At 33.5% G+C, this 10,583-nt stretch overlaps 1 long non-coding RNA gene across 3 annotated transcripts in view; it reads left to right on the forward strand.

Annotated features, from left to right (window-relative positions):
* LOC105477031 (uncharacterized) overlaps positions 1-10,183 on the forward strand; it is a 381,703-nt gene extending 371,520 nt beyond the window's left edge. For all 3 annotated transcript variants that reach the window (XR_011616854.1, XR_011616856.1, XR_011616855.1), the window contains one exon: positions 9,243-10,183. This is a non-coding gene — a long non-coding RNA (uncharacterized lncRNA). The remainder of the gene's footprint in view (positions 1-9,242) is intronic.
* Positions 10,184-10,583: the final 400 nt, after the last annotated feature.

Below are 10,583 nucleotides of genomic sequence, written 5' to 3' on the forward strand. Positions count from 1 at the left end.
TTAATAATAATTATATAAAATTAGACTTATTTTACAGTCTGCAGTTTTTAACAAGTAGCAAAATATTACTCAAAGTTTTTATAAAAATGTATTCTCTCACCTACTAGTAATTTCCATGTCTTCTTACAAAATTTCAACTTACTTGCCAGGCTATATCCATGTTTCTTGAAATCCATGTGCAGTGAAAAAAAAAAAATACTGTGTACTTTAAGAGAATTTTTGGAGCTGGAGAGTATTTTCTTGCAGTGAAAAATAACTCAACCATTGAAGATTTTTTACTGCTGTAATTTATCATACAGACTCTTTTAAAGTCTTTCCTTTGAGGTCACAGGAATAATTCTATTATTTGTAAAATGGGTGGAGATTCAATGCTTTTATTTTGTCAGAGAATTAACTGACAGATGGTTGTAATGCATTTGTGTTTAAACATCACTTGCTTTAGTGCTTTTTAAAAGTATAATTTAATGTTAAAAACATAAAAGGAATGGGCTTCAACTTCCCTTAGACAGTTACAACTTTTATCTGCAAGATTGTGTTAGTTACATAACATTCTAGGGTAGACATTTAAAAAATATGCATGAGACTATTAATAGTATGAGTCACATCCTTGTAATGCAAGAATTACTTTTTACTTTTGTATTAAAACTCTAAAATTTAAAATAATCCATAATGATTATCACTGTGAACCCCATTACCAGGTGTCTATTGTCAGCTTATCTCGGTCGAGTAATGTGCAGGTCAACGTTATTTGTATTTATTAAATAAGTTTTACACATGTTCCTAAATATAAAAATATTGATAATTCACATAACAAAAGCATCTGAAAATATGTTATTCTCCACCCTAGGCATTTAGGTGCAACTTACAAACAGATTAAGTAACTCTTAATTCATTCTAATAATAATAGAAAAATACTGGAAACTGTCAAAGTCTGTTGACAACTTTCAAACATGATTTGGGCCAGTTTTTCAACTTTTGTTTTCTTCTTAATTAAGGAGTTCGCTAGAGCCTCTAACAGAAAACAAAGCCAAAAAACCCCACTGTATTTGGTGATTTCAAAAACCCCTTCATCCTTTGCTTTCTTCCTGCTTTCCGTGGAGTTGTTCCATGATTGTGGAAATGGCATAGAACTAGGAAAACAGGGAATAAAAGCTCCATGTCTACATATGTTCTCTTTTCTTCAGTGACCTGCTTCTTGGCTCTAATAGTGTCACCGTGTCTTTTTTGAAAGATTGCCCCATTATCTTCATTCAGAAAAGAGGAGCTCAGCCTCATGACTCCCGGACATCTACTCATCCCTGTTAATAAACCCACCCACGTTATTCTAGTGTATGTACTATCTGTGAGTTAACTCTCCACTGTCCTCGGCACTGATAGGATTCTATCCTGCAAGGTTTCCTCCTTCCCCTCTCTATTTTCATCCTTACCTGTTCCTCGCCCCTCAACATTATAACCACCAGCAACCTAGCTTCAAAATGACTCCAATAATCCCACTTCAAAGGAAATGGATTTTGAGCCATAAAGCTTCTTTAGCTATTTTTCCACTTCTTTCCCTTTATGTCCTAGCACTTGGCAATTAGACCTTTGTTTACAGACATGCTGAGCATGAAACTAACCCTCTCAAGGCTCAAAGGGAAAGTAATTTTTTTGAATTTTTACTTTAGCCTAATTTTATACATTTTTAGCACACATATAAATCGAAATTGAGACCACTCAAAAATTTTCTCTGCAAAACACATAGTGCTTTCTTAGATTATACTACATTAGATAGAACTAAAAAAAAAAAAAAAAAGAGAGAGAGTAATACTTTTCTCTTAGGATTGCTAATAATAATAAAACCTATAGATGTCTTTTTGGTTGTTGTTTCTTCTTTTTCTTTTGTATTTCTTTCATTGGCCCCCTTCCGTGTTTCATAGAGTGTTAAAAATTCTCCATATGTTGAAAAATATTGTCTTGTTCTGTATCATGTCTTCTTTTACCTCAGTTTCTCCATCAATACAACGGACATGGTAATATTATCTACTTGTGGATATGTGCTATCAAAGGAGATAAGAGCTCTAAAGTGTTTCTTACAATCTTTTAATTCTTTATATTATCATTTTTTCTCTGGCAATACTGACAGACAACCAAACAAAAGCAAAATAAACAAACAAAAAAATTTGGATGATGCCACCATTCTGACCAAAAACTTTTAATAATTGCCCACCTACTATATTACAGTCTTTAAGTTGACCCTTTCCTTGCCCTACCTCCTACCACTCATCTACCGAATGTCTGTGTCTAGAAAGTAGGACCACTCACTCTCTTGCACACTTTACTTTTTCTTACTTCCCTGTGTGATATTTTGTGTAATTTCTTCTACTTTAAATAGCTTCCCTCTTTCTTCTAATCCAAAGCCCATAAGTAACATATATTTACTGAGAACTTATTATACATGAAGCACTCTTCTAAGCTAGATTCTTATTTGCTCATTTAATTCTCCTTGTAGTCTTGTAAGATTTACTGCCATTTCCTCTGTCCGTTTTACAAATGACAAACTTAAGGCACAAGGAGATCTTATAGTTTGTCATGGATCACACAGCTAATAAGTGGCGTATCTATGATTCAATTCCAGATAGTCTGGTTCTTAAGTCCTCTCTTAACTACCAATCTGACTTCTGTCTTCTAGGGTTCAAGTGATATCTTAGTAACTCCATAAATACTTCTTTATCTCTTCCACTAAGATGAAGTGTTATTTATTTTCCTCTGAATTATCACACCAAATATTTGTCAATTTTTATAGAGCTTACTTGGCAGTCTAAAGAATGTATTAGACATTCTGTGTTGATGTTTGAAGGAGGTACAAAATGTTCACTCAGTATTGTCCTCAAGGAAGTACAATTTGGTAGAAAAGAGAGTAGTGAACAGAAAAAAAATATTTTGATAATGTGAAAGGTGCTACATTTATAAGATTATAACCATTGGTTCGGGTAGAGACATGGGACAGGATGGTTAGGGAGAGTGTTGCCGTGGTGTTCTAAAAGCTTTTAGCAGAAGAGTTAAGGCAATCCAGAAGGCCATCTAAGGCTCTCTAAAGAGGGTGATATAACATGGTAATTGGCATTTATCTATGGGATGCAGAAAGAGAAGCATACTCAAGGAAAAATAAAACAAATGCATAAGGTCTTCAGAGACCAACTGAACAAATAAGAGAAAGCTACAGTGTATGGTACAGCCCCAAAAACCAAAAGAAAGAAATCATCCTACAGGGTGGGAAGGATACGTGAGTGTGTTTTGTATTCATCCTTTACAGCCCAGAAAACCAAAAGGAATAAATCATCCTACAGGGTGGAAAAGATTCGTGAGTATGTTTGGCATTCATCCTTAAAGCAACAGAAAACCAGAGAAAGGTTTGAACTATGGAGGAATGACATGATTGTGGTTTTCTTATGGTTGTGGAAACAATGGTGATGGGATGATAGTTGAAAGTATTAACTAAGTGGCTCAGTAAACCTTTGAGCAAGAATTCTGTATCACCTATGAGATTCACAAAGACTAGAGATAGAGACACATGCTAGCTGGCAAAATTCTTTCAAGTGAATTCCAATTTAGGTGCATAAAATTGAATGATGATGGCACTATACAATATAAACTTATAAAATAATATGGAATTATGGGGGAAGAGAACCGCATTTCAATTCAGAGAATAAGAAGGAAAATAGTTTATGGCCATTGAGCCTTTAGTATGTAGCAGGCTCTATTTTAAACTCTTGATAAGTGATAACTCATTTAATACTCAACAACGTAATGAAGTAGCTTAGTAGTTAAAATTGTTTACAAGTGCTTTAATAGAAACCAGAATAATAGGGACTTAAGTCAATGTTAAGATTTATTTCTCTTCTGTATAGAAGTCTGGACTGGTAGGTGGCTAAGGGCTGTCACACTGTTGTGCTCCATGAGGTCATGCAGAGCCCTGGGTTCCTTCTTTCTTGTCATTCCTTAGATCAATGCTGCCTGATAGAAATTTAAGTGAACCACATGTGTAATTTTAAATTTTCTATTAATCACATTTTTCAAAAGTAAAAATAAACAGATGAAATTAACATTAGGGATATATTTAATTTAACCTAATAGGTCCAAAATGTGATCATTTTAAATATGTATTACCTCTCAATTAGGATGCTAAATTTCATTGGAAATACTTGGTCATATTTAGGTTTCACAAAAATCTTGTTTGGAAAAATGTTAATATACACAAATTGTTTCAACATACAATTTTTCAATAACTAAATTAAGTATTTGTTTTTAAATTTAAAGTAATTAAAACCAAATACAATTAAAAATTCTTGTATTCAGTCACACCAGTCAATTTCATGTGCTCAATAGCCACATGTGGCCAGTGGCCACTGTACTAGACAGCACAGGACAAGAGTATAGCCTTCATCCACTTTTCACCCACTAGCTCACTAGCACTGTATCTGAATTCCAGAGTAAGAAATGGGGGAAAAGGGGAATGAGAGAAATTAGCCTAAGGCTTAAGGTAGGAGGCTAGGATAGAAATTACAGTCTCAAGCTCGATGGACATCTTCCTTCCTTTGTTTAGAGGCAAGAAGGAAGAGAATAAGGGCAAGGATGTTCTACCAACACAAAACTGAAGAAATGGATATTGGAAAAAACTAGTAGTCCACGTCACATGTGGATACTTTTGTAGCACTATTTTTCAGACAAGAAAAGGGAGGCACAAAAATTTATGTATCTACTTTTATACACTTGTTAACTAGTAAGTTGAAAAAATTAGTATTTCTACCATAATATAAAGGATGTGAAATTTGAACGTTATCCAATATATCAGATTTTGACAATTGTTATCTAATGTTTTATTTATTTTTTTACTTTACCTGTGTTGATACTCTGGCTCTTAGATTGCATGAGTTTTAAGGAAATGAAAAGAAAAAGTCATTCAATTCCTTTTACACTTTCATGGTGCCTAATATCATTCTTTACACATTTATAGGATGCTTAGCTATACTGTAAAGTCTAAAAAAGAACTAAGTTATTCTTTCACCTGAGCCGTATTTATTAGGTTTTCCACATAATTTTTGATTATCTGAGTTCAAATAGAAAGATACATGTGAAGACAGAAAAAGTAACTACAACTAAAAAACAAAGAAACAGCAACTTAATAAACACTCAGAAGTCTTACTGATAAGCTTTGTGAGGTTAGATTCATCTGTTTTCTTAAGTCACTGATCTCTTCTGGAAGAATTTTTTTCATCTTTGGGGAATTGTTTTAAACAATATAATGAAGCACACAAAGTACAAACAAAATCGTGCAGGCTTTGTGGGAATGTCTAGTTTTTATATTCATGTGATTATTTTCATTGTTCATCTCATTGTAATTTTTGTAAGAGTTTTTAAGCTTTTTGTTTACCTATATTGAAAGAAAAAATATCACAATCCTATAATAACATCGAAACTATGTTGTTCTTTGTGGGTTTTGTGTCTAGAACACATCTTTATTTTATTGATCTTGAAAGTGAAAAAAAAAAGTTTCGTTATGTTTTTTCTTTTTTGTAAATCACATTCACAATATTCTGATATATAATTTGTACCACGTATCGACAGTGTAGAAACTAGTTCACAGAAAGTGTAGGAACTTCACTCTACAAAGTGCAACTCACAACTATCAGGGCAGAATTTTTACCCCAAACCGAAAACCAGATCATCCAACCTTAATCCCTCCATTTTGCTGAAATAACGTAACATTGTAACTCTGCAGTCCCACCTACTGCCTTTCTAAATAAACTCTAAATAGTCATTTTATGAGTATTTTAAATTATTTTCAGGCAATGTATGGTTCTTACTTGAACATAAAATATCAGTATGTAAAGCAAAATGATATTTCAGGTTTAATGAACGGAGCCATACCTAGAGCGTCTGTGATAATTGGCTGATGGCAACTAAGGCAAATACCATGTGATCCTAGGTATGTAAACCAAGAAGACAGCTAAACAGTATCCAGTTTACTACAACAGATAACTATTATAAGGAGACAACTTAATCCATAACTCTGAATGAAATATATTTGGAATAGATAGTAATTAAACCAATCAACTTTTTTTTGTATTTTAGGAATTAAGGTTTAGCAGGATATATCAGATCATATAACTTGTGTATAATCAGTACCTCCCAGCCTGCCCAAATCTCCAAGATTTACTCTGAAGATTGCAAACAAGAACTGGAAGAAACAAAATTAAAAACGGCCATTAGGCAAAGTTTTTGCCAATTAAATTGGCCAAACAAAACATGTTACACAGAGTTGGTAGTGGTTTTTCAAAAAGCAACTCCTACAACCTTCACAGGAATATAAATTGGTATGGCCTTTTTAAAGAGTATTTTCTTATTTTAAATTAAAATTCTCTCTTGATCCTATAATTTTGCTTTGACAAATCTAAATTAAAGAACTGTGTTACTTGTCATTGTGAAGAGTGAAAATAATCGAAAATATCCATCTACTAAAAAGACTTAAAATATGACATACTATTTTATTTATTGTAGAAGTGCATATCTATGAAGAGTCAGAAAAAGACATCCCAATACTTTAAAATGTAATATGAAAATCCCATTTTTGGCCAGGTGCGGTGGCTCACGCCCTAATCCCATCACTTTGGGAGGCCAAGGTGGGTGGATCATCTGGTCAGGAGATCGAGACCATCCTGGTTAACATGGTGAAACCCCATCTCTACTAAAAATACAAAAAATTAGCCGGGCGAGGTGGCGGGCGCCTGTAGTCCCAGCTACTGGGGAGGCTGAGGCAGGAGAATGGTGGGAACCCGGGAGGCGGAGCTTGCAGTGAGTCGAGATCCCGCCTCTGCACTCCAGCCTGGGCGACAGAGCGAGACTCCGTCTCGGAAAAAAAAAAAAAAAAAGAAAATCCCATTTTTATGAAAAACTACACATACACATACACACACACAGTACATTCAGTGAACAATATGTGGTGAGTAACTTAGAGACAAAAGGAACTGGAATGAATACACCAAATTATCTATTACTAATAGGGAAGCATTAGAGAATGGTAGTGGTAAAGGGAGTATTTACTTTTATATTATTTTTTAAGATTTTATTTATTTAAAAACATGTAACAAAATATATGGCTCTGCACTGAACACCAAGCTGTGGGTGCTTAGAGATTTCATGAGGTTAGGCAATGAATATGTATAGAGGAAATAAAACTTAGTAAATAAGCTAAAGAATCCCCAGAGCTCACATGGTTGAGATCCATCCGACTTTTGAAGTAGGAGAATGGAGAGACCAATTTGAACACACGGAACATTCAGTAACGCTCTCAGGAAGAGCCAGAAAGGCTGCAAGTTAGGAGTAGGCCTAAATTAGTCATAGAATAAAGGCTACTCTAGGACTAACAATGATTAAAAATAAAAATTGCAAGGATAATGTGAACTGCCTACCTAAGCAAAACTCATACTCTGAAGGATGACATTTATATACAAAGCAACATAAAATTCACAACATCCAGAATCCAATAAAAAATTTAAAATATGCAAACAAGTAGAACAATGTAACCCACAACCAGGAAAAGAAAATTAGTAAGTAGAAACAACCAGAAATAACAAAGTTGATGGAATTAGCAGAAAGGAATTATGAAAACATGTACTATAAATATATTCAAAATTTTAAGGAAAACATAAGTATAATATGAAGAGATATGGGAACAATAAAAGTAAACTAAATTGAATTTCTAGTGCTGAACAAGTAAAATTTATAAAATGAAAAATTTACTAGATTGACCTAATAGAAATTTAGAGGTTACAGAGAAGGAAAAAGATAAGACTAATGAATTTGAAGGGCATTAAACATTAAAGACTACCTAAACTAAACTAAAGGAGGAAAAATATGGTCAGAGCCCAGGGGCATATGCAGTAAAATAACAGAGTTTCATATGTTTAAGTTAAGTTCCAGAAGAAGAAGAAAAATAGAACTATTTGAAGAAATAGTGGCTTAACCTCAAATTTGATTAAAACTATAAACCTACAAATCCCAGAAAGTTCATCAAATCTCAAGGTGGATAAACAGATAGAAAACCACACCAGAATGTATATATAAACTTGCTGAAAGCAAATAAAAGTTTTAAAACATTTACAGCAGTCAGAAAAAAAATGTACAGGGGACTAAAGTTAAAAGAATTTTTAAAGTGCTTTAAGAGTTTATTTAAAGAAAACAAAACCACGGAAAAGTAGAATTTTATATTACATTTTACATCACAAACAATAGTGAGTTTGTAAGTAGCACTACAAGAGACATTAAAAAATATTATTTGGGCCAACTCAAAGCAATAAAAAAGATTCCTTCTTAACCTTTGCTCTACATAAAAGAATTAACAATGTTAGAAATAATAAATGTATGGATAAATCAGATTATTTTTTCTTATTTTCAATTTTTATAAAATGATTCCTCATTTGAAGCTCCAAACCAAAAGCTAAGTGTACTATCTTTCTCTTCAGTGGCATCAAAGAAAACCAATAACATGAAGACATAAAAATGAGGAATGCCTGTTGGATTTGGTAGGATGGCGAGTACTGGTTTTCTTTGCCAGAAAAAGTTGCAGTGAACTGTTAAGGGCTGTTAAGAAACCGGTCTGTCCCTGGTTGATAAGTGAATGATGGCAATTTCCAGACATACATCTAATTATCAGCATGCATTTCCCACCTTAACTTTTCAAAATCCTATCATAATTATATTTAATGGAAATTAAAGTAACATTAGATAACATTAAAAAGATTGCAAGACAGAAAATGGAGGGATGGTAAGTGATTTAAGAGGGTGATTCATAATCTCCATACAGATCTGTAGAGACATACACCAACTGCCTGCAATAACTCTGGAAAGGTGCAAGTGGAAGCACCAGATAGTACAGAAAGGGAGGGTAAGGTATGAGGTAGAAAACAGATGATTGATTGAATATTGGTAAATATTGAACCCAAGATTCTCCTCCTTGTATAACCAAGCAATCACCATTCTCTTCCACTGTCTACCTCTGAGTTCCCAATTCCTACGGAATACTGAAGTTTTATGCCCTTAGGAAGTGAACTTGGGATATTTTAAAGTGACCAAGCATATTAAAAGCAAGGGTGAAGTAAGGGGCTACGAACTGAGGAATTAAGTGTAATTCACACTGAAGTCTAACTCTTTCCACTGATATTCTTCCAAAATCACCAGCAAACATACCTTCCCTCTTTCCTCAGGAACCTCCAAATGGCCCAAAAGCAAGAAAATAGAAGTGCCCTCCTCATCACAAAAAAAAGAACTGAGAGAAAATGTTTCAAGATGTTCCACTGGAAAACCTCTCCAGGTGCCTGTAACTAATTTCTCTAATTGACATTCTCACTCTTACATTCAAAACTTTCACAGTGAACATACAACACAACCAATGATTACCAGCCAATAGGGAAGTGCGTCTTAAATAATCAAATAAGAAACTAAGAACATGCTTTAAATAAAAAAGAAAAGAAAGAAAACACAAAAATAACTCATAATTAATATATCCAAAGAAACAAGAGGTGATCAAATATCCACAAAACAAGAGCCATAGCCAAAGCAAATAGGCAGAATAAGAAAAATCTCTTAGAAATTAAAACATGGCATGTCAGAATCACTTAAGTGCCTGATGACAATATATGTTAAAGCCCAAAACACAGCTAAACAATACATTATTTCTCCGTAGAAAGATTTATGAGCAAAGAATATATATAGAACTAACATGTTGAGTTACAGATTAGCATCCCAAATGCAATTAACTATTGTTGTAATTTAGAAACATAATTACAATGCAAAAGGTAGTATTTTAGTTCCTGGAAACATAATAGGCAAAAGATGAAAAAGATACATACACATGCATTAGGCCATGTAGATGATTTAACATTTCCATTTCAGAGTAAAATTCAAGAGAATTTAAACAATGAGATCCACCAAATGACCATTTAAATAATTGTGGAAAAAATTTTATATGCCTGCTCATGTTACAATGGAAATTATCTTGGAAAGCGTTTTCAAATGAAGAAGACATTATTCTTTTTAGAACCTTTTATTCTATTTAATCAATGTCACTTATATTGGTCCTTCATTATTCTTCAGGTTAGACACTATTCAAGAGTATTAATTTGAGGAAATTGACCCATTTTTCATTTAGTTACATGCTTTTTAGAAATTTGAAATGATTTCTCATAGAAAAATATTCATGTCATATTATATTGTCTATAAAAATCACTAAATGTAACTGCTATATTTCATTATTTTAAGTAATATTATTTATAACATTAGATTCTTAATGAATTTAAAATAAACCTTTATTTAACATTTTTTGTTTGTTTGTTTATTTTGAGACGGAGTCATACACTGTTCCCCAGGCTGGAGTGCAGTGGCGTGATCTCCGTTCACTGCAACCTCCACCTCTTGGGTTCACGTCATTCTCCTGCCTCAACCTCCCGAGTAGCTGGGACTATAGGCACGAGCCACCATGCCTGGCTAATTTTTTGTACTTTTAGTAGAGACAGGGTTTCACTGTGTTAGCCAGGCTGGTCTCGATC

Source organism: Macaca nemestrina, chromosome 19 (genome assembly GCF_043159975.1).
Source record: "Macaca nemestrina isolate mMacNem1 chromosome 19, mMacNem.hap1, whole genome shotgun sequence".
NCBI lineage: Eukaryota > Metazoa > Chordata > Mammalia > Primates > Cercopithecidae > Macaca > Macaca nemestrina.